This window comes from Glycine max, chromosome 12 (assembly GCF_000004515.6).
Source record: "Glycine max cultivar Williams 82 chromosome 12, Glycine_max_v4.0, whole genome shotgun sequence".
Classification (NCBI taxonomy): domain Eukaryota; kingdom Viridiplantae; phylum Streptophyta; class Magnoliopsida; order Fabales; family Fabaceae; genus Glycine; species Glycine max.
In genome coordinates, this window is record NC_038248.2 from 17,124,931 (window position 1) to 17,150,720 (window position 25,790).

The 25,790-nt window shown below is 34.7% G+C and overlaps 1 pseudogene; it reads left to right on the plus strand.

Moving 5' to 3' along the window:
* Positions 1-3,887: 3,887 nt before the first annotated feature.
* On the plus strand, positions 3,888-24,396 carry LOC100808267 (mRNA cap guanine-N7 methyltransferase 1-like; annotated as a pseudogene).
* The last annotated feature ends 1,394 nt before the right edge of the window (positions 24,397-25,790 follow it).

Below are 25,790 nucleotides of genomic sequence, written 5' to 3' on the forward strand. Positions count from 1 at the left end.
AGGCCAGATATGGGTGGAGTGACAAAAGCTTTACTTCACTGCTTCAAGTAGTGCACGATTTGCTTCTAGAGGAAAACACGTTGCTTAAAAGCTACTATCAGGCCAAGAAGATATTGTGTCCGATTGGTATGGAGTATCAGAAGATTCGTGCTTGCCCTAATGATTGCATACTGTACAGGCATGAATTTGAAGAAATGTCCAAATGCCCTAGGTGTGGGACGTCATGGTACAAGGTGAAAGATGATGAGGACTGCAATTCTGATGAAAACTCAAAGAAGGGCCCTCTAGCGAAGGTGTTGTGGTATCTTCCCATCATTCCAAGGTTTAAGCGTCTTTTTGCTAATGAGGACGACACAAAAGACCTTATTGGCATGCAAATGGGAGAAACTCTGATGGAATGGTCCGTCATCCGACTGATTGCTCCCAGTGGAAGAAGATTGATGGTTTGTATCCGGATTTTGGCAAAGAGGCAAGAAATCTTAGGCTTGGACTAGCCAGTGATGGAATGAATCCATATGGCAATTTAAGTACTCAACATAGTTCATGGTCAGTTCTACTAGTAATTTACAATTTGCCTCCTTGGTTATGCATGAAGCGAAAATACATGATGTTGTCTATGATGATATCGGACCCAAGACAGCCAGGAAATGACATTGATGTTTATCTAAGTCCTTTGATTGAAGACCTGAGAAAGTTGTGGGATGAGGAGGTTTTAGTGTTTGATGGGTTTCGCAAGGAGACTTTTGAAATGCGTGCAATGCATTTTTGTACCATTAATGACTTTCCAACATATGGGAATCTGAGTGGTTACAGTGTTAAGGGTCATCATACATGCCCCACCTGTGAAGAAGACACAAGCTACATACAACTGAAACATGGTAGAAAAATAGTGTACACTAGGCATCGTAGTTTTCTAAAACCTCATCACCCTTACAGACGATTGAAAAAATCTTTTAATAGAAGTCAAGAGCACGAAACTACACTGATACCGTTGACTGGTGAGCAAGTCATACAGCGGGTTCAACACCTGAATACTGTATTTGGAAAGACCCAAAAGAAGGATAAAAGTAAGAGTTGCATATGGAAGAAGAGATCCATTTTCGTTGATCCTCCGTACTGGTTTGATCTAGATGTTAGACATTGTATTGATGTTATGCATGTGGAGAAAAATGTATGTGACAGTGTCATTGGGACGCTCCTTAACATTCAAGGCAAGACGAAAGATGGTCTCAATACCCGTTAAGATCTAGCTGACATGGGTATACGATCGCAGTTGCATCCAAGGTTTGATGGGAAAAAAATATACTTGCCTCCAGCTTGTCTAACTTTGTCTAGAAAGGAGAAGATAAGTTTTTGTCAGCATCTGCGTCGGGTCAAAGTCCCACAAGGATACTCTTCAAATATTAAGAGCCTTGTGTAGTTGAAGGAGCTTAAGCTGGTAGGGTTAAAGTCTCACGATTGTCATGTGTTGATGCAACAATTATTAGCCGTGGCCATACGAGACATTTTTCCTAACAAAGTCAGGTTAGCCATAACTCACCTATGCTTTTTCTTCCATGCCATATGTAGCAAAGTCCTTGATCCTGTCAAGTTTGATGACCTGGAAAATGAGGCCGCAATTATACTATGCCATTTGGAGATGTATTTTCCTCCTGCTTTCTTTGACATCATGATTCACTTAATTGTTCATCTGGTCAGAGAAATCAAATGTTGTGGTCCTGTTTATTTGTGGTGGATGTACCCGGTTGAGCGATACATGAAGATCTTAAAAGGGTATACAAAGAATCTACATCGTCCGGAAGCATCTATTGTTGAAAGGTACATTGCAGAATAAGCCATTGAATTTTGTTCAGACTACATTCAAAAGGCTAAACCTGTTGGGCTTCCTGAGTCTCACCATGACGACAGAGTGGGCGGTAAGGGTTCAAGAGGACTGCATGTTATCACTCCAAGTGTAGAAGATTTGTTACAAGCTTACTTGTATGTGTTGAACAACAGTAATGAAGTTTTTCCATACATACTTCAGCATGAAGCTTTAGTCAAACAAAATAATCCAAAAATGTCAAAGAGCTGGGTGTTGAAAAAGCATAATAAGACTTTATCTGATTGGTTTAGAGATACAATCTTTGCTGATGAAAATGCTTCAGAAACATTAAGAAAGTTAACAGATGGGCCTAAAAGAAATGTTATAACTTGGCAAGGATACGACATAAACAAGTATTCCTTTTACACAAAAGCAGAAGACGACAAAAGTACAATGCAAAACAGCGGGGTCACCCTAAGGGCTGAATCTTAACACTTCGCAAGTGTGCATGATGACAATCCCTGTGTATCTTCCATCCCTTACTTTGGGTTCATTGATGATTTAGGAGTTTAACTATGTCAAATTTACTGTATGTGTTTTCAAATATAAATGGGTTGATAGCAACACCGGTGTGTGGATCGATGATGTAGGATTTATATTGGTAGACTTAAAGAAACTAGGTTACCATAATGACCCTTTCATCATGGCAGAACAAGCTAAACAAGTATTTTATGTGCAAGACCCTTGTGATGAAAGGTGGTGTGTGGTTCTACACGGGAAAATAATTGGTGTTAATGTAGAAGATGATGATTCATACATGGACACTTATGTTAGTCCTTTGTCCACACAAATCACTCCTAACATCGTCTGAGAAGAAGAAGCTGACGACATTCATGCTAATCGTAATGATCATGATGAAGGAGAATTAATTAACATCGTCTAATGTAATTTTCTAATTATGTATTTCATTTCAGTAAATTGATTTACATAACTCATACTATGGTTTTTGATAATGTTAACTAAATCAAGTTTTTCTCTTTACTGCTTAGAAAGATTTGATATGGGAGGATATTCAAGTATTTTAGTTTTCTTCTTTGATTTTCTTTAGTAGCCAAAATTTATAATTTACTAACAATAAAACCTAATTTATTGTTTGTCAGGCAGAATTTGAAATCCCGGAAGCTTCTAACACTAGGACAAAGAAGAAAGTTCTTCAAAATGTGGGCGAGCGGTGGAGGCAGTTTAAATTTGATTTGACCAGGAAATGGGCACTTGCAGCCGACAAGGACGGTGTGGACGACACTATCTGTGAAAAATACGGTATCAGCAAGGAGAAATGGGCCCATTTTTGTCAAACCCGCAGAGATCCCTTGTAGGAGGTATGTACTTTGTAATTTGAATTGTTTTCCACTAAAAATTCAGTTCTTATAATAGATTGTAGCATTCTTTTGTTAATTAATGTTTAATTTTTGCAGGATGTGTGGAAAAAAGCATAGGCCATCCAGAAGCAAAACACCGCCCCCCATGTGTTGCCTCGTGGGGGTTATCATTATTTAGAACAGAAGCTCATGGCTGAGAAGACAAAGAAAAAACTAGAGGAAGCTTCTTAGTCAGGAAGCACTGAGGGTGTCATTAACCCTCCATCTCCCATCAGACGACACGCGAAGTGGAAGATGGCCCGCACCAAGAAAACTGGGCAGATGACGTCTGAGGCCGCAAAGAAAATTGTTGAGAAGATTGTAAGTCAAATGTAAATTTAGAATTGTAATTATGTTTGTTTATTCTGTGAATGCCTTGGACAAATATATGTTCTGTACAGGATTCTTTGGAGGAGCAGACGTCACAAGGTTCGTTTGTCCCCCATGGACGTCAGGATCTCTTGACTGCTGCCATTGGGCGACCAAAACACCCTAGCCGTGTGCGTGCTGCTGGAGCCGATGTCACCATCAAGCAATACTTCGGATTGGCTCCATGAAGCTCCCGCAGTTCCTCCTTCATCCCTCCCAAAGAACTCGAGCAACTTACTCAACAAATCAGGGACTAACTGGAGGAGTCAATCATAGAAAAAGTGACTCGGCAGCTCATGGCATCCTTCAGCCATATGCAGTCCCAGCTTCAGTCACAGATGCAATCACAGGGACTTGCACTGCCTTTGGAGCCTAAGGTTGGTCCCTTAGCTGCTCGTGTTAGCACAAAGGGGAGTTATGTTGATCCCTCACCGACTGATCCAAAGACAGGTGACTCAGACAAATGCAGGCGGCACATCGAAGAAAATTCTTCCCGCCTGGTTGCCCTAGGAAGAGTTTATGAGGGATCCACAGTTGTTCATAACATCCCTTTGTTGCATGGCCAAGTGAAGGTTGGTGTTAAGGAGGTTAAAGATGCAGAGGCTCCCGTTCCTGTACCCACTACGAGGTTCAACTAGTGGGGCAGGCACTGAACACCTTTCTTTCTTGGCCGACACATCTCGTGAAGCATGTATCAGAACAGGTATTTTACTCTGATTATATGCTCTTTCTTTTTCAATTGATTTGTTCACTATAATTAAATTATATTATTTCACTATGTTTGATAAACAGGCAGTTGTGTCTCAAGCAAAGCCTCCAGATAGACCGGATCTTGAGTTCAATGATCCCCTATATCTGATGACATTGACCATCCCATAGCTTTTCTTGAAGCCTTTCCAGGTTAACTGGAATGCTACCGTGTTCGGGGTGTTTAATCTAGACTTCCCGTTGTACATAAAGCACGAAGATTTCTCCGAAATCGCACACGGTGGTCAATGTCTCAGCATATTTGTCATACAGTTGTGGATTCTGTAAGTCAATTTAGCTTACTGTTAATTACCTAAGTTATTGCTTTAAATTCATACATAATTAATTTTGTCTTAACAACAACAGACATCTGACTGAAACAAGTATGCGAGCGGGGAATTCTGATGTGTATGGATTCCTCGAGCCACAGTCTATTCAAAGATCTAGGCAATCGCAGTTTGACTCCGAAAGTTACATCAAGAGTTGGATGCAGAGTTCAAAACGCGATGTCTATCTTAGAGTCTACTTAAATGGGTAAGTCAAACAAAACAACTTAATTTAATTAATGTATACTACTACAATAACCCATATTTGTCTCCACTGCAGCGAACACTGGCAAATGGTGGTCCTTCTACCCAAGGAAAACCTTGTTGTCTGGTTTTGTTCCTTGCATAACAGGCCAAACAACTACCTTAAGGGAATAATTAACAGGTTAGTGTTGTTTTCAATACATTTGCATTGGCATTACTCAACAACATCAATTTTTAAATGTTCCTCGTATTCAACAATGCTTTGAAAGGACTTGATGATACTCCACAGCCTAAATCTAAGGTTGCTGCTAGGTGGATTGTCGTTAAGGTACGTGATTTAAATAAAACTTCTACTTATATATACTGCTTATGTGTGTCTACACTAATTGTAGTTAACGTTTAATTAATATTCAAATTTCATTATGTATTTAGTGTAATAGATAAAAAGGAAGCACTGAGTGTGGCTATTACGTCATGCACTAGATGTCCACCATCATTTTAGGAAGTTTCAGGAATAACTGGGAAGCGATAATTGTTTATCTCAAACAAAGTTGATTTTCTTATAATTGGTATTACATTATTAATTTATCTTTTATTTGATCATGCAGTATTTTAACGATGCTAGACCATTGGAGCCAGAGAGATCAATATTATCTCTGACTTAGAGATCAAACTTAGGATGTTAGCAAAATTAGGATGTTAGGGAATTCATTTTAGCTTACTTAAGTAGTTTACACTACATGGTTTACATTTTTGTAATTCACTATGTCATTTGAACATTGAATGTTATTTATTGATAATTCTTAATAAATCATTTATTTATATTCATGAATTCAGTATACTGTAGTTTTCTGCTAAAAACTGCTTGAAAGCATAATGCAAATGATGTTTGCTGTCAATTGTGGTCTGAAATTGCTTTTTACAGGTTAAATTTTGGATTTTTTTATAAATACAGAAATTGTATATAAAATAAAAAAAAACCTTAAAACAACATCGGTTATTTACAAAAACCGATGTTAATATACACAAACAACATCGATTTTTGTATATAACTGATGTTAACATACAACTTAACATCGGCTCTTCCAAAAACCGATGTTATTTATGTATATTAACATCGGTTATTTACAAAATCCGATGTTAATCTTCAAAACATTAACATCGGTTCTTATAAAAAACCGATGTTAACTCACACATTAACATCGGTTTTTATACAGAACTGATGTTAAAGTTTCTAACTTAACATTGGTTTCTATATAAAACCGATGTTAACGTATAAGTTAACATCGATTTTTCTAGAAAACCGATGTTAATGTATGCATTAACATCAGTTTTGTATAAAAATAGATGTCAACGTTCAGCTTTGTATAAAAAAGTTAACATCGGTTCTTATAAAAAACCGATGTTAACTCACACGTTAACATCGGTTTTTCTAGAAAATCAATGTTAATGTATGTGTTAACATTGATTTTGTATAAAAACCGATGTCAACGCTCAGCATTTATACACTTATTTTGGTGTAGTTCTTAATATATAATAACTGATGTTGATAGTTTTATGTTAACATCAGTTTTTCAAAACCAATGTTAACCATAATACTTTCAACATTGGTACTTTCAACATCGGTTAAAAATCGATGTAGAAAGTCGTAAATAACCGATGTAAAAAGTATATTTTCTAATAGTGTCTCCTTAACATTAAATATTCTTTTAATTCATAATCATTAATAAATTTGTCATCAAATTTTTGGTAAAAATTGATTCAAAACAAAATCAAAATTATATGTTGTGTGGTCTGCTTTTAAACTATGCAGGTTAATTTTGGGGTTACTGAAAAAACATACAGCATATTAAAAAAAATCCTAAAAACAACATTGATTTTCCAAAAAACCGATGTTGTTAATGGCAGTTAACATCGATGTTGTTAGTGTATGTTAACTGCCAATGTTGATATGAACATATATCACTTTTTTATAATTATATAACATCGGTTATTTAAACAACCGATGATGTAATTTTACGTTAACATCAGTTTTCAAAAATCGATGTTAATGATAATACTTTCAACATCGACTAATAACCGATGTTGAAAGTCCTAAATAACTGATGTTAAAAACTTATTTTCTAGTAGTGAAAACACACAGCGAAATAAAGATATTTTGCATCTAAATTATATTTAAATAGACGACATATTAAATGTGTACCTATTGATGAACTCTTGAAGCATAAAAATTTTCTACAATAGTGTGAAGATTTCATGTGTATTCACACCGAGACTAATCTTTATTTGTCAATAACTTTGACATGTGGAACAATAATTGGTGTTATGAGAGCATGAGAAGAGAAGTGATAACTTGTCTCTTCAACATGCAGCCTAGGGCTGTATTTATCGCACGCCGAAGATAATAGATTTGTGATAAGATCAAAACAACTATCTTATCTTTTAAGCCATTTAAAAATATTATTTCTTGTTATTTTCTTGTTGCTAACCATTTAGCAATTTTAAATTAGAAATAATAATTGACCAAGTCCGACTTGTATGTAATAGCTTTTCAAACTAAATTCCAAACATGAAATCCTCCAGTTTGTTTCTTTTCTTTCACCAAATATTTCAAGTTATTTACATTATTTTATATTTTAAATACTAAGTCGGTAATATATTAATCAAATTAATATATAAATCAAGGTAGGCATCTAGCAACACTTCTTAGCGTCCAGATAACATGAAGTAACATTTTTCTTTCAATAACCATTAGAAAAATAGTATAATAATTTCTTTCATCTTTACATCTTTGGGTTAACTCTAGAGTAAGAGTATGGTATTACTATCAAACCTTTTTTAAGTTAATTTATAATGACTTAAGAAACTCATTTCTTCTTTTATTTAATTTTCCTGTCCAGGATATAATTTTATTCATAAAGCTCAAACTCATTACCAAGAGTTTATGGATTCCTTCTTGATTAATCATTAATTCTAAAGGTATTTAATCATATCAAATATTCATTCAACAAATTCTCTAAAGCATCAAGTGTCCGGAATCAAAACATAACAAATAACCTCTTAATTACTATGACAATTTCAAGTCAAAGAAAACTATTAAACCTCTTCTTGAGAAATTTTTATTAACAGTTTATGGTAAATTTAACCATTAAAAAATTTCAATTAAGTCAATTCAATGATCACATCTACATATACATCATCTATATATGCAATTTAATAAATGAGATACATTAATCTTTATCAAATAAAGATCATTACATATATATTGATCCATTCGAATTATTGATGTCATATTCACAATAATCCTACGATCAAGAACAATTTAGATTAAAATTATAAAGGACTTGTTTCTCATTATCATAATGTCTATCATGATAACAAGCCTCTAATTTTAATCAAGGACTTGTCAAATTAACAATTTAATAAAACAATAAATATAATAATAAAATAAAGAACAATTTTTACTAAAATTAATAGCATGATGAATTAGATCTTGGACATACATATTTATACCCAATAATTATAATAGAGAATGGTGAGTACTTTTATGGTTGGGAAACTATTGAAATTATATAGTTCTAGACAGCCGGAGGAAAACAGATAAAAGAAAATGAAGCCCTAAATTGATATTAATTGAAATGTATTATAATGTATTGATATATTCATGGAACCTATATAGTACTAACCTAATTTATACTAATCATAATGTTAGCTAAGTATGAAAACAAATAAAGATAAGATGAAGAATACAAAGGCTAATCCTAGAGAATAATTTATTATATTCTAAAATATGGGTAGACATTTTCATTTAATCCAACAGAAACTAATCTAATCTCAATTCTCTAGTAATCATAATTTTTTTTAACATCTATTAAATTTCTGATGCAGGAATGGATGACCCAAGTGGACCCTTTAGGACCTTAGAAAAGGCCTTGAATGATGACAAGAGGATAAGATACCATAGAAACTACCTCTCAAACCTAACTGCTGCTATAAGGTATATTATTGCAAGTCCTTGAATATTCCTGCTTCTGTATTTTGTAGCATTACTTGCTAGCCTTCTTAATCATGACATATTATAAACTCAATGCAGGGAAGATGACTGCAATGTGCGCGGTTACTTTGTATGGTCATTTCTTGATAATTGGGAGTGGAACATGGGATACACCGTACGCTTTGGACTCTACTATGTGGATTTCAGGAACAAACTTACTAGGATACCAAAAGATTCGGTGCAATGGTTCAAAAACATGCTCAGAATAAAGACAGAACATAATGAAATTTCAATTGCTTTATCATACATCAAATTCATTTTGTAATTGTATAGTTCTTTGAAAATAAATGAAGGAAATGACATCTACAAAGGAGGGAAAAATGATGATGAAGCCAACAACTAAAAAGGAGGAGAGAAGAGGGAGGATAATGTGTCATCCCTATCTTTCATTTCAAGCCAGTGACAAATTTTTAGGTAGTTTCAGATCATCATGTGTTTATTATTCTGGTTGGTTTCTATCAGAATCGGATGAGTATTCAAGTTTCTCGTATAAAAAATTAACACTTATTCGCCACAAAAAAAAAGAAAAAAAAATTAACACTTGATTACCTATTATATGAAGATTAGTATGGATTATAATCGTCAATCACTTAATAATTTCTCCAAGTTCAAACACTTTGAGATGATATGAGTGTTGTAATTTTGTATATTTCAAAAGGTTATTATTTATTATTTTTTAACTTGAAATATTTTCCAATATGCCTAGAACAACAATGAGTGCATACCAGATACTCCAACTATCAAGATGCTTGAGTTCCTTATTTTTTAGGTTGAAATCTTGTGTAGGTAGAAAATAAGCTTTGATTCACTACTAAAAAAAGTGCTTTTTACGATGCACATTCGAGGTCGGTCATAACAAACCCGTCGTAGTAGGGTGACCGGTGGCATTTACGTAAATATATGACATTTTTGCAGGGCATGTGCATGGTGTGTGACGTCTACAACGACATTTTGTGCTAACACCGTCTTTGTAGGTTAGGTCGGAGCTTATCTAAGACGGTGTGTTTGTAAACACCGTCATAGAAATATTGAGTATCAAAGACAGATTTACAAATACACGCCGTTAATATACTGCTTCATGTATATCCCTTTTTTGCGCGAAATTTGATCAATGACGAAGGCTTCCGTGATGCACTCTACTTGATTGATATTGGACAAAATGACCTTGCTAATTCATTTGCCAAAAATCTATCATATGCGCAAGTCATCAAGAAAATCCCAACAATTATAACTGAAATTGAGAATGTTGTTAAGGTCAGTCCAGTGTTCTTCAAAATGTTTGAGTAAACTCGCTCACTATCAACGAATCTGACTAATTTTCTTTGTTTAGTATTGGTGATTGGTGATTTAGGTTGGTAGAAGGGGCACAAAATTGTTGTTCTTTATTTAAGTGTTGATTTTCTACGGGTTGTGAGTGTTGATCTTGTAACTTAAGTTTCATTTCATGTTGTTGCAGCTAAAATAACAACACCTAATATGAATTTATATATATAATGTTATTAATTTGTTATACATAATTACTTTAAATGAATAACTTTTTTTTATCAATATGTTTAGTTTCATTAAAATAAGATTGGTAATACTTATCATAATTTATTTGTCTTTATTCATAGGTTTTAGTTAATTTAATATAATATAATTATGTTTATTGTTAATTATTAATATAATTAAGTTACATTTGAAATACTTATTGATAATTATCTTTATTCATAATCATTATTTATCATTATGTTGCTTAAGTATATAAAATTAAATTAACTAAAACCATAATATATAGTACACAAATTATATGCACTTATCATAATTACTTGACAATAATAATTTTTATATTTTCAGCTTATACATAGGTTATAGTTTATTTAATATTATATAATTATGTTTATTGTTATTTATTAATGTAATTAACTTACATTTGAAATACTTATTGATAATTATTTTTATTGATAATCATTATTTATCAATATGTTTCTTAATTATATAATATTAAATTAACTAAAACCATAATATATAGTACAAAAATTATATGTACTTATAAAAATTAGTTGCCAATAATAATTTATCAATTTTCAGCTTATATACATAGGTTTTAGTTAATTTAATATTATATAATTATGTTTATTCTTAATTTTTAATATAATTAAGCAACATTTTAAATAGTTAATGATAATTATCTTTATTCATAATCATTATTATTAAAAAAAATATATCTATATAAAAATTATTAATTTTCTTTCTATGTCAGTGCTTACGCTGGCACCGACGTAGAAATACGCACTTTCAAAGATGATGTTGTGTAAGAAATGAAGGTTTCTAAGATAGTGCTTACGTCAATTTCTTCTTTGAAAGCGCGTATTTCTATTTTGGTGCTGGCGTAAGCACCGACTTAGAAAGCTTCCTTTCTACGTTCGTGATTATGTTAGCAACGTCTTTCAAATCCAACTTTCAAGAACGGTGCTGATGTAAGCGTCGTCGTAGAAAGTGTTGATTTCTAATTTAGTGCTTACGCCAGCACTGACGTAAAAAGCACGTATTTCTACGTTCGTGCTAGCGTAAGTACCGACTTAGAAATCAACTCTTTCTAAGACGGTGTTTTGTTGACCGTCGTCAATAGTTTTAAGGTCTACAACAACGTCATCTTCAAAGACGGGCCTCCACCGTCATTGAAAGTTGTTTTTGATCGATGTAAAATGCAATTTTTTTAGTAGTGATTCCATGGTTGAAATCCATGTATTGGTTCAATAAGTGGATAATGACCGATACAAAGTGAACATATGATTATCTTAGGCTTATTCGAATATGTTCCTAATTGATTCAAAGATGAATGAAATATAGTTGTCGAAGGTTGAGTTCATTAATTAACCATTAACCTTATTTGTTCATTATTTTGAATTGAAATAGCAATTAAGCCAAAACAGCTAGATATGTGGCGAAATAATGCATTTTACTAACCAGTCAGACATTATGGGCAATTTAGACAACACTATAATTCAAAGGTAATTCATTAGTAAGTTTGAATTAATTCTAAATTAATCTGAGAAGGTGAGAAAACTAAGGTTATCTCAGTTCCACAATTTGTTTATCCATCAGGAGTTACTTTTGTTTGTCTAAAGTCAAATAAACCGAGATAGCTTAACACAATTTGATGATATTGCAAAATAACTCATTGATGGGATAAAGGAAGTAGACTAAAGGTTGAAGCTACTTCCATATCAAAATGAAAGGCGTGTACAGTGTCATTTTCTTGAATTTCTAATGCAGTAACTTTTACTATTTTGAAAATTTTTGTTGAATGTGTTTAAGTTTAATTAACAGATATATATATATATATATAATGATTTTTTATAAATGGAAAAATAGAATTTTTTTATTTATTTTCCAAATTTACCCTCCTTTTCACTAATATTTTGGGGAATAGAGTGCATCAGCCATCACGTTCTTGAAAAACACCCTGCATGCGCAGCCACCATCCAACATGCCAGTGTTGGGCGCCTCCGCCCCAGGCTCCACCCTAATGTTCATCACCTTGTCTTGATCACGCACATGTTCTCAACTCAGGATTCTTTGAAGGAAAAAAAAAAGAATTAGAATAGGGGGTGTATGCTAATAAAGGGAAGTGCTAATAGCAACTCCCTCATTTTCAAATCTCTCAGGTTGCGTTTGAATCCTGCCTGCACCTTCCATTTTGTATGCATATTCCGAAATATAAATTTACATTATGGAATAAATTTTTCAAGGTGATAGATTCAACCGTGGATATGCAGGAAACAAATGCCTCTCGATAGTTCACAACGAGTTAGATCCATTACTCTCCTTCACCGCCACCATCTCCAAATCACCTATAAATTTTTCCACAGAACTCGAATTTTTGTTCCTTTCCGCACATCCTTCACTTTTCACTTTCCTCTCTCTTTCTCCACCGCACTCGTCTGTCTCCTCTATCCAAATCAAACATACATACCCCACACACACAACCCAACATAACCACACCCGATTCTCCCTCTCCTAGTTTTCAGCCAAAAAAACAACACAACTTGGTTGATGATGCTGCAAGAATCGTTGGAGGGTTGCAGTTTGGGAATTGAAGTAAAAAGTAGAGGCTTTTGGAGTTTGACTGTGTAAGGAACAAGCAAAGTAGCGAGCTTGTTTGATGAAAATAATATTACGATGGAGATTGTTGAATTAAATGTAAATGAAGTTCACACAAATTTTGTGTTACTTAGTTTCAGCATGGTAAGAATTTGTTTGATTCAATTGTGGGAGTAGAGGTTCCTATCTACTTCTCAAAGGTTTTAAAAAAGGTTCTACAACTACAATTGTGGCTGCAATGTTACTGCAATCGCGATTGCATCAAGTGCATTTTTCTACAATTTTCTATAATATCAAGAATTGCAACGAAACCACAACCAGAATTGCAATTGCTTTTCTTGTGGCGAGCTTATAAGGGGTTATGGTTCCGGTCTTAATTTTCCTTTGATGCATTGTGTATAGGTGGTGTACAACTTTCTTGAGGATGAAATCACCAAGATTCTGAAAGTAGCAGATCATTACAGTGCAAGATCCAACCAGACTTTGAAAGAACGGGAGGCTAGTCCGATAATTCATTTGAAGAAACTCAATAACTGGGTATGTGTTGTACTCTTTAATATATGATTTGTTTCCCAGGCAGTACTATGTGATAGCTGATTAATTGTATTGTTAATTCAGCTTTACGCTCATTGAGGAGAAGCAGTACTTAACCTCGCTTGTGCAATGTGTTAATGGTTTTCAGTTGTTGTTTATATACCAAAAGACATTCTCAGTTTCTTGGCTAACCATAGAGTCCATCCTTTTTTGTTTCATAATGTTTACCAGGGTGGTGATCTTATCAAATGGGACTAGGCCAAAATTGGATATTATGTTGGTATTGACATTGCTGAAGGCTCGGTATGTATCATGTTTTGCCATAATTGGTTGCACCAGTTCCTTATCTGTTTGTTTCCATAATCAATTCCATCAAATCATACTAAGATGCAGTTGACTAAGGATTTTCTAACTCAATAAAGTCATTTGTAGGCAACAATTACACTTATTGCCAATGAAGCATCAATCTTGCATTTTCTTCATGTATCCATATCGGATATATATTGGATACGAATTGATGCAATCCTATCCCGCAAGGGCATTGGGTAGAAGACTCCAAGTAGATTGGGCTAGAGATCCAAGGGAAGGCCCTAGGGTTCTCATGAGCCTTAGGGTAGATTTCGAGCCCATGGGCTAAGTATGAGCCCACTTATCTTTGTAAATATTAGAATAGGTTTTTCCTTCGTTTGGGCCTTGTATTTTGGCCATTCTAGTAGTATAGGGTTTTAGCCTTGTATTTCGGGGCATTTTGAGTAGTCTTTGTAGTAAGGACTTTTTTTTGTATTTTCATGTTTTTTGTCATGGGGGTGAGCTTAGCTATTATAGGGGTGTGTAGCTAAGCTCTAGCTTCTCATCTCAAGGAGGTGAGCTTAGCTATTAGAGTGGTATGTGTAGTTAAGCTCTAACTTCTTTAGGAATCTTCTTAAGGAAGCTTCTTAAGGAGGTGAGCTTAGTTATAAGAGGGGTGTGTGTAGCTAAGCTCTAGCTTCTCAAGGAAGTTTTCTCAAAGAAGCTTCTCAAGGAAGTTTTCTCAAGAAAGCTTCTCAAGGAAGCTACCTAGTCTATAAATAGAAGCATGTGTAACACTTGTTGTAACTTTGATGAATGAGAGTCTTGTGAGACAACTCAAAGTTCCACTTCTCTACCTCTTTTATTCCTTCAATTTCGTGCTCCCCCCTCTCTCTTTCTCTCCCTCTTTCTTTTCCTCCATTGAAGCATCCTCTCCAAGCTTCTTATCCAAGGCTCATCTTGGTGGTGAAGCTCCTTCTTCCATGGCTTATTCCCTAGTGGATGGCGTCTCCTCTCACCTCTTCTCCTTTGTCTTCCGCTGCATCTCCATGGTGGAAAATCACCATTAAAGGACCTCATTGAAGCTCAAAGATCCAACCTCCATAGAAGCCCCACAAGCAAGCTTCCATCACGAATACTCTAAGATAGTAGTCAATAGCAAGATAGACTGGCGCTACAGTGGAGTGGAGCGACAATATTTTTGTGAGCTATAGTGGCGCTACCACGATGTAGGCATCAAAAACCCATTTTTTTCTTGTGTTCCATTTTGTTCTCTTTCTTTGGACTTCCCAATTCACGTTTTGCTAATTTGTATCTATTTTGTTATGTTCTTTTTCTTTTAATTTCACCATCATCTTTCATTTTTGGACCTCGTTACCATGTTCTTTTATTGCTCCAAGATTGATGGTGACTGTGTCTAAACTTGTGACTATTATTTATCATGGATTTCTTTAATTTTTGGGTTTTTGTTTTGATTTTTTGAGTATTATTATGTATAATTTTTTTAGTTTGTATTATAATATTCTTAATAGCGGTCATCATGTTTCCTGCTATAGCATTTTCAGTTGGCCACTGTGTGTCACTATCCGATATTGATAACTATGCTCTCAAAAACTTCACTAATTCACTTATATGTATCCATGATGTATCCAAAGAAGAAAAGTTATGAAAATCTAATTTAGCCAAATATGAGACATAGAAGCATTGTCTCTTGATGAACCAAAAGTGGAAGTTGTTCTCTTTATGGATGATACTCAAGAAGAGAATGATATTGATACTTTTCCAATTTGTAGGGAAGTAACAAGCAGTGATTTATGATGACAATGATTTATAATTTTCATTTTCTTTCTTGTAATGCCCAAGAAGTTTGTTCTTAATTTGGATTTCTAAAATTTCATTTATATATTTATTATGTATTACGAATCTCGTACTTCCAATGTGGAACTCAAGTTTTTGCTAGTGGTAGTAAATTTGCCATTGCAGCTATATATTTCCCCAACTTTAAGTGATGAACTTACAATTATATTTTATAGCTCAAATCCTTGTCGTTACATGGTTAAATATTGTATCATTTTCATGTCAAACTATTTGTAGTTATCGTGTCTGTCCTCACTGTCTGCTCATTGAATTCAACAATCTTTCCTGAACAAAGACTACTGGACACATTATAATGGTGATATGCTGACTATCATCCGTGACATAAAAAGTTTACATTTCCTGCTCGCCTTATATGTGGAGCTTGTTATGAGGTGATTAACATTTCTGTCCTTCAAAAATAACATTTCTTACACTCTCATCTTCTTCTCCCATTTCTATTGTTTAAAGATTAGCATCTGAAAATTGTTTCAAATAATAGTTTTCAAAACAAAAAAACAAAACACAATCAAACACATCCTTAATTTTCTAGCCATCTTGTGTTCCTCAGCTTCAATATCAATATCTGAATTTTGTATAGATGATCAAAGTAGCTCTAATTGTTCATAGCTTCATATCATTTGCTATTGTAGGTTCGCTTGGACAAAGTTCTTGTAGATGATGCTCCTTTTGATATTTGTAGTTGCCAGGTAAATGATTCACTCTTGAACTAATTATATGTAATTGGTGTATTTATGCAGAAAGAGTAATTCATTGTGCTGCTAGAAAATCTAATACATTTAGAAGTGGTCTCTCCTAGTAATTACCTTGCTTTTTGCTTTAACTTTTGGCCCATACAATTTTGTTAAACATTTCTTTAGTTGCATTTAAGATGATTTATTTGATGTCTAATTTTGTTCTTGCAAAGCCCTCGTTCCGCTACAGTTGTCCTGATACAAATTAAATAAAACATTATTTGTTGATATGTCTACCATTTTTTTCTTCATAACTACCTTGTTTCCCCCTTCAATATGCAAAACAACCATACTGTTTTGTCAGTACAAGCAAAATCAGCATAATGTTTGCAGTTAGACTATTGCATTGAATACAATTATGTTCTTTCCATCTTGAAATTGTATGTTGGTTTGTACTTTCTAGTCTGATAAACTTCTTAAATGCTGCAGTTTGCATTGCATTACTCATGGTCTATAGAGGCCCGTGCCCGGCAAGCATTGGCTAATGTGTCAGCTTTACTTCACCCAGGAGGCATTTTCATTGGAACTATGCCTGATGCCAATGTGAATATCAAGAAGCTTAGAGAAGGTTTTTCTCTCATGTTCAATTCTAATTATTATTCATTTAAAGTCAATTTAGTTGTTGATGAAGTCCAATGACATGAATTGATCATGTAATTAATTGATAAAAAATCATAATTTTTTTAAGACAGTACATTCACAAAGGCTTGCTAGTTGCTACTGTCTAGAAAATAATTTTAATTAAAATAACGGTATATCTAGGAATTTGATCCTTTGTCATGTAAATTGTCTCAAGGCATATAAAAGATTTCATTTGTTTTACATGTTGCTACTCTTATTGTATTTTGATATGGCAGTGTAATGCTCATGTTTGTGCTGCCAACAAGAAAAGAAATTATCTATTTCACGAGTAGCATTTTACACTTACTCTTTTGTTATTGCTTGTGAGATTTTCTATATAAATATTTGAAAATACTAGTAATATACAAAACAAAATGCTATGCTGTATTTATTTCCACCTCTGTAAATAGAGGATCAAAGATTCCTATGCTGCATATAAGGGGGAATTTTGTTGGATATGGCAGATCTTAATTGTCATTCTTGATTGGAGATGCTATTTTCTCTGTGAATTTGCAGCTGAAGGATTAACTTTTGGTAACAGGGTCTATTGGGTGCGTTTTGATGAAGAATTTTCTGATAATGTAATTTTGCTTTCCTGATCCTGTTGCTTCATCATTTCTTTGTTAATGCATGGAACCTCAGTGATTTTGGAAATGATTTTGTAAATTCTACATACCTGAATTTTTCCTTGTGTCATTCAGAAATTTAAATCTTCCAACCCTTTTGGAATAAAGTACACGTTCCATTTGGAGGTATCATTTCTTTTTAATCTTCCTTTTCTAAACATCAAGTAGCTGTTTTCCCATCACACAAGACTGATTTGGAGTTTCCTTGTCAAATAACTAAGATGTATGACTTTGTGCATGCATAAACATGGAGAACCTTTGTGTTACAAGTGTTATGATGTTACCATTCAAAGACTCTTATTTAGGGCCCTTTAAAGTTTGCATACTGTAAATACCTATGTTGTCATTTAAGACAACGTCTTGTTTCAGGACGCTGTTGATTGTCCTAAATGGATTGTCCTCTTCCACGTATTCAAGTCATTAGCTGAAGGGTATGCATCACTGTCTAAAACTCTTCCATATTCTAGATTTTCTAAAGCTAGTATTGCATTGCAAAGGCTTGTTCTTCTAGACTACTCATTTAAACTTGTTGTTTACAGTATGACTATGAGCTTGTTTTCAAAACTCGCATGAATTTGTGCATTAGTATATGAAAAAACCGGAATTTGTGGAGCTCATGGGAAGACTTGATGCATTGGGAGATGGCAACCAAGATCAAAGTAACCCTTTGTGCCTAGTCTCTTTCTTTTCAATTTCCATTTAATTTCAATGAACGTTGTTTTTCCCTGTCTTTTGTTTGAAACCCCACCTTTACCTCTCCTGATTAACAGGAAACCTAGTAACATAATGCATGTATATATTGCTATGTGAGGTACAGTCTCCGCTGATGAATGGGAGGCAGCATATTTATAAGTGTCATTTGTATTGAGAAAGGTCAGTATCCAAAGCACTTGAGTTGGCTGCTTCATGCTGACAATGAAAATGATAGCAACAGTAGCATACAGCAGAGCCAAGTCATTACCAGACCAATCCGAAACCGCAACAAACCAGCATACCTGAATGATTATGCTTGATGGGGCCAGCCTTTGTGCTCAATTCCGTTAGGAGAAACTTTAGTGCTCATCCAATTTTGTTATAACAGAATTGATAATATAATAAATATCCACTATTGTAAACAAACAATATAAATATCAATGCAGTGAATGGAAAAGAGACAGAAAAGAATTCAGAATTTACTTAGCCTTTCATAATTCCTTCATTTATTTTCCTTGTTTATTTATTTAGATAGCCATTTGCTACCACAAAACTTTTCAATTCACCTCTAGTGCATACTCTCCCCCCCCCCCCTTTAAAGCAAGACACATTACGTATATCGTTATTTTTTCATAATTTAAATTTTGACTTAAATATGTTTGAGATCTCTATTGGAATTTTCAGTTCTTTTGCAAGTTTTCTTTTTCTATTTTTCGGTTGCTATTTCTATGGGGAGTGATTTTCTATACATGGTCCATTTTCTATCCACGTTCATCAACAACCCATGATCTTTTTTTAATATCTTCATCATATCCATGTTCTGATCCACAAAGGTTGAGCTTTGTGATGGACAGGGCTCTATCAATAGAATTGGGTGCTCTTAGATCACCAAGCCTACTCGTTTCTTCAAATAAAACACATCATCAAATTTGAGTGAGTGAGGGTCTGGAAAGCTAAAACTGTGAAGGCTAAAGAAGGTCAATAGCAATGGCTGGAGGTAAGTACCTTAGAAAATTATTTTTCTTCTCTATGTTCGTTGTTTGATCTGAATGTGTTGTTTATGGTTATTAACGTATTCAGACCTATATATTTAAATATTTTACTATCTCTACAAATATAACACTATAGTTAGTCTCCACATAAATTTTTTAAGTTTTTGAATCCCTCCTATTTTTGTTGTCACTTGTTTTGTTCCCACCATGACCTGTTATTACAAAAAAATGTTCTGCCCCTACAAATTTAGCTTTTGATTCATGTAAGATATAGCAGTTTTTGTTTTTAGTCTGTGACTTGGTGGCCAAGTAAGTGGGTTTTGCGCCAAGGATCATAACAAAGTCACAACGAATATTGCAGGATCACAAACTCAATTTTAGAAGGACTAAAAATCTATTACATTTGAGGGGAAAATATATTTAAGCCATAGTTATTTTTAAAATAAAAATAAGGAAAAACTGCCGATTAAAGATAAACTGCAAGGAAACAGGTATTACAAGAGTAAGAATACTAAAAATTTGCACATTCTTAATAATGCCACCATTGTCAACTTGTTCCTTAAAAATTATGATCATAAATAGGTTGAGTCCGGCTTTCAACTATTTTGGCCAAAACATTTCATTACACGCAGATGTTCCATTCTACCCGAGCCCAACTTTAGCCCAACAGCTAAAAAGACTTGCCCAAACATGTAGTATTTCAGCCTTATTCCAGTTAACTCATACACAAGACCCAACCCATCACCAGCCTTCACCTACACCTCCCTCTGACCTCCATACACACCCTTCCCTGGACCATCTTCTTCATCAATTTGATGATAATTTCTGAGAACCACAACAACTTCCTCCTCATCGCAACATCACTCATCACATTCATCTTTTACCCAATTCGAACCCCGTGAATGTTCAATTGTATTGCTACCCTTACTCTCAAAAGAATAAATCAGAGAGACAAGTTGTCGTGATGCTTGATGCTGGCATGATACAACCAAGCCATAGTCCATTTTCCTCTCCTATACAGAGCTTTGAACGTTATCACCATTAAAGATCATTTCCCCATACCAACGATAGATGAGTCAGTCGATGAACTCGGACGCGCTTCATGGTTTTCTAAACTCAACCTCCGTCAAGGTTTTCATCAACTTCGAATCAATGATGCCGACATTCATAAAATCATGTTCCGCATACATCACGAACATTATGAGTTCAAGGTTTTGCCCTTTGGGTTGTGTAACGCCCCCTCAACATTTCAGGCCACTACGAATGACCTTCCCTGGCCATTTATCCAGAAATTGGTGGTTGTCTTCTTTGATGACATATTGGTATACAACCATTCTTTTCCTTCCTACTTGGAACATCTCGAAACAGACTTCTCATCCTTTTCGTAGAGGGCCTTCTTCTTTTGTCGTTTTAAATACATATTCTCCAAACAACAGTTGAGTTACCTTGGCCATATTGTATCATCACTTGGAGTAGCCCCAAACCCAGCTAAAATACAGGCCATGCTTGATTGGCCAACTTCGGCATCACCCTCTGATTTGAGAGGTTTCCTAGGCCTCACAGGGTTCTATAGAAAATTCATCAAAAAGTATGCCGCCATAGCAGAGTCGTTGACTGCGCTCTTGCATAAGGGCAATTTCTCATGGAACTCTGAAGCTCAAGAAGCTTTTCACCAGTTAAAATCCATGATAACTCAGGCCCCTAGCCTTGCAACTCCAGATTTCACCATTCCATTTATCATGAAATCAAACGCCTCTAGCACAGCTTTGGGTACAGTCCTATTGCAGAACTCCCACCCCATAGCTTTCTTCAGCAAACAGTTGTTCCCACAACTACAAAAAGCTTCAACTTAAATCCGTGAACTTCATGCAATCTCATATGCAATCCACAAATGGTGCCATTACCTTTTAGCCCATTCTTTCATCATTTTAACTGACAACTGGAGTTTGATAGAATTAATATCCCAAGTCATCTAGATGTCGGGACAACAATTATACCTCTCCAAGCTGCTTGGGTATGATTATACCATACAATATAGGGGTGGTTCTTCCAATGTGGTCGCAGACGCTTTATCCAGGATCCCCGAGACACCAACTCTGCAATTACTGTTATCCATTCCCAATTCCCTTTTAATGGAGTAACCCCGACAAGCGTGTCAGGCGAACTCCACATATCAGGAGCTCCTCCACCAGGTTAGTTCGCACCTAGAAGCTCACCCTGATTTCACCATTAACAATTATCTTTTCCCCTTCAACAATAAGATTTGGCTCCATTCTGGACATAATTTTACTGAATTGTTCATGGAAGAATTTCATAAAACTCCTATTAGGGGTCATATGTGTGTCTCTAAAACACTTTGCCGCATTCAAAATAATTTCTTCTAGCCTCACATGCATCAAGATATTCATTGTTATGTTGCCCAATGCTCCATTTGCCAACAAAGGAAATATGAAGCTCGAAAACTTGCAGGCTTGTTGCAACCTCTGCCAATTCCTTCAGCTATTTAGGAAGATTTATTAGTGTTACCAGTTTCCAATGGCTTCACAACAATCATGGTCGTCGTTGACAGGTACTCTAAAGGAACATACCTCGACCCTTTTCCCCCTCATTTCACAGCACATAATGTTGTTGTGCTATTCCTAGACATCATTTGCAAGCTCCATGGCTCCCCAGGAAGTTTAGTGTTCGATCGCTGCCTCATTTTCATCAGCTCCTTCTGGAGAGAATTATTCTTCCTGAGTGGCACTAAGTTTTGCATGAGTATGGCTTACCACCCCCAGACTGATGACCAAACAGGGGTTCTTAACAGAGTATTCGAACAACACTTGTGCTCATTTGTGCACGATCAGCCCAATCATTGGTACAAATTCTTATCCTTGGTAGAGTGGTCGTATAACACCTTTGTACATGCCAGCACGGGCTTCACTCCATTCGAAGTTACATACAACAAACCCTCGCCTTCACTTCCATTATACCTCCAAGGTTCTTCAACAATGGAAGCCATCGATTCACTCCTTACTTCACGGGCTGCCATTCATTCAGTCCTCCAACAACGATTGCAAAAATACCAAACTTCAATGAAAACTCAGGCTAATGCTCACCACCGAGACCTCAAACTCACCGTCGGCAACTGGGTTTATGTTAAACTTCGTTCATACTAGCAAACATCCATCCAGTCCATTTACTCTAAATTGTCCAAACACTACTATGCGCCATTTTTGGTACAAACCTACATAGGCCCTGTTGCCTATCATCTGCAATTACCCTGACATTCCAAAATACACCCCGTTTTTCATGTTTGTCTTCTGAAACTTCACCACAGGCCCATTCCCAATGACACCTCCCCACTTCCTACTTCCAACACCGATAATCACCCCATTGTTCAACCATTTCAGCTCCTAGATTGGAAGTTGGACAACCCCACCAATCCACCTACCCAACAGGTCTTGATGCAATGGGACAGTCTTGCCCCTAAAGACACTTCTTGGGAACCTTGGGACATAATTAAAAGCACTTATAACCTTGAGGACAAGGTTGGTCTTCAACAAGGGGGTATTGATATCAACAACATCATACAGGAGAGCCAAGTCACTACCAGACCAACCCGAAACAGCAACAAACCAGCATACTTGAATGATTATGCTTGATGGGGCCAGCCTTTGTGCTCAATTCCGTTAGGAGAAAGCTTTAGTGCTTATCCAATTTTGTTATAATATAATAAATATCCACTATTGTAAATAAACAATATAAATATCAATGCAGTGAATGGAAAAGAGACAGAAAAGAATTCAGAATTTACTTAGCTTTCCATAGTTCCTTCATTTATTTTCCTTATTTATTTATTTAGATAGTCATTTGCTACCACAAAACTTTTCAATTCACCTCTAGTGCGTACTTTCTCCCCTTTAAAGCAAGACACATCACGTATATCGTTATTTTTCATAATTTAAATTTTGACTTAAATATGTTTGAGATCTCTATTGGAATTTTCAATTCTTTTGCATGTTTTGTTTTTCTATTTTTCGGTTGCTATTTCTATGGGGAGTGATTTTCTGTACATGGTCCATTTTCTGTCCACATTCTATCCACGTTCATCAACAACCCATGATCTTTTTCCAATATCTTCATCATATCCACGTTCTGATCTATGAAGGTTGAGCTTTGTGATAGACATGGCTCTGTGAATAGAACTGGGTGCTCTCAGATCACCTAGCCTACTTGTCTCTTCAGATAAAATACATCATCGAATTTAAGTGAGTGGGGATCTGAAAAGCTAAAACTGTGAAAGCTGAAAAAGGTCAATAACAATGGTTGGAGGTAAGTACCTCAAAAAATTATTTTTCTTCTCTGCATCAGTTGTTTGATTTGAATGTGTTGTTTATAGTTGTTAACGTATTCAGACCAATATATTTAAATATTTTACAATCTTTGCAAATATAACACTATAGTTCGTCACCACATAAATTTTTTAAGTTTTTTAATTTCTCCTATTTATGTTGTCACCTGTTCTGTCCCACCATGACCTGCTAATTAGAAAAAAAATGTTCTGCCCCTACAAATTTAACTTTTGATTCATGTAAGATATAGCAGTTTTTGTTTTTAGTCTGTGACTTGGTGGCCATGTAAGTGGGTTTTGCGCCAAGGATCATAACAAGTGACAACAAATATTGCAGATCACAAACTCAATTTTAGAAGGATTAAAATTAAAATCTGTTACACTTGCACGCGAAATATATATTAAAGCCATAGTTATTTTTAAAATAAAAAAGAAAAACTGCCAATTAAAGATAAACTGCAAGAAAACAGATATTATAAGAGTAAGAATACTAAAAATTTGCACTTTCTTAATAATGCCACCATTGTCAACTTGTTCCTTAAAAATTATGATCACAAAATAGCTGAAGGGTTTTTCTTGTGATCACACAGCGAGGTCAACCTGACAAAACCCAACCGAGTGGCAGAAGGGACCGAGGGTCGATGCACATTTCGGAGGAAGACATCATGTACATTAGCACTGATGATTAAACGTGAATAAGAAACAACCAGTGACTAAATTTTCTGCAATGTCGTAGGGCTTGAAGCGGTTTGTATTTCCAGCAGTACCATTGTTCTCACTACCTTATGTTGCAGCAATTTTTTTTGCTGCAATATGCACGTTGAATTTTGTAGGTCCACTATAAAAAATTGGAAACAAAATTTCTGCCTCCCGTTTTGTATTATGGGTGTTCGTGTTTCGGTTTGATTTTTTATTGTTTTGAATGGTTTTTTATTTTTATTTTGGATTGGTTTAGATTGAAGACCCCTAATTTGTATTAGCTTCTGGACTAGATTTACGGCTAGTTATTTTTAACAAACTCTCTATAATATATTCTTCCCTGTTATAGAAGATGATAATGTTAGTGAAAATTGAAAATGATGCATTGGCACGGGTTTTTATTTTTAGGGAAGGAACAACTGTCTAACAACACAATGTTAGAAAAATCCTACATTCATTAGTAATATCACTAAAACTATATATATAAGTGAAAGGATAACTCATTAGTTTGAGATTTAAATTTCAAAATTTTAGATGATGTCAAATATTATCCTAATTATTATTGTTAGGTTAATTCCGCCACCCAATATTAGACTACTTGTAGATGTTATGCACTATGAAGGCTTGAGATATCTAATTTTTCATGAGGTGTATATTAGAGGTCTCACGTTAATTAGTGATATTATTAAAATAATATAGGTAAGTAAAGGGTGATTTTCATCTTTTATGTTAACTTTTAAAGTTAAAATTTTAATTCATGAAGTGAGTCATTTATTATATATATTATTTTAATTATGTTACCTATTAATGTGAGATATTTAACAAGACAACCTAGGCGATTGCCATTATCTTGAATCAAAAATGGAGTTTGATTTTGATATTGGGAGATAAGAATCCAACTCGTGATCTTTTAATTAAAGATAAAATAATAAATTATTAAGATATTTACTTTGTTTAATTAATTTTTTAAATAATGTCAAAATTACAATTTATATAGCCTAATATGTATTATATAGATGAAATTTTAATTTTAGTTGAAGGACAGTGTTACAAGCCTATAAAGTATTGCATTTAAATCTTATTCAACTTTAGAATAAAAAAAAAATCTTATCCAACTTATCCAATGTCTACGAGCACAGCTAGTTCAATATAGTATTAAAAAGATTTGGATTCTCCCATGTTAACTAACATGGTAATCATGCGATAGAAAAAACACAACTTAATGGATTTTACCTCCAGTTGTGGGTATTAATATCATTATTGTGTTTTCTGCCTTGTGTCATGAGTTCATGATATTGTCATGTTAGTAATTAATGAGAGGATTCTTGTTTGTATTGAAATGACTTGTGTATGATTTTAATGCAATATTTGTTATTTTAATACA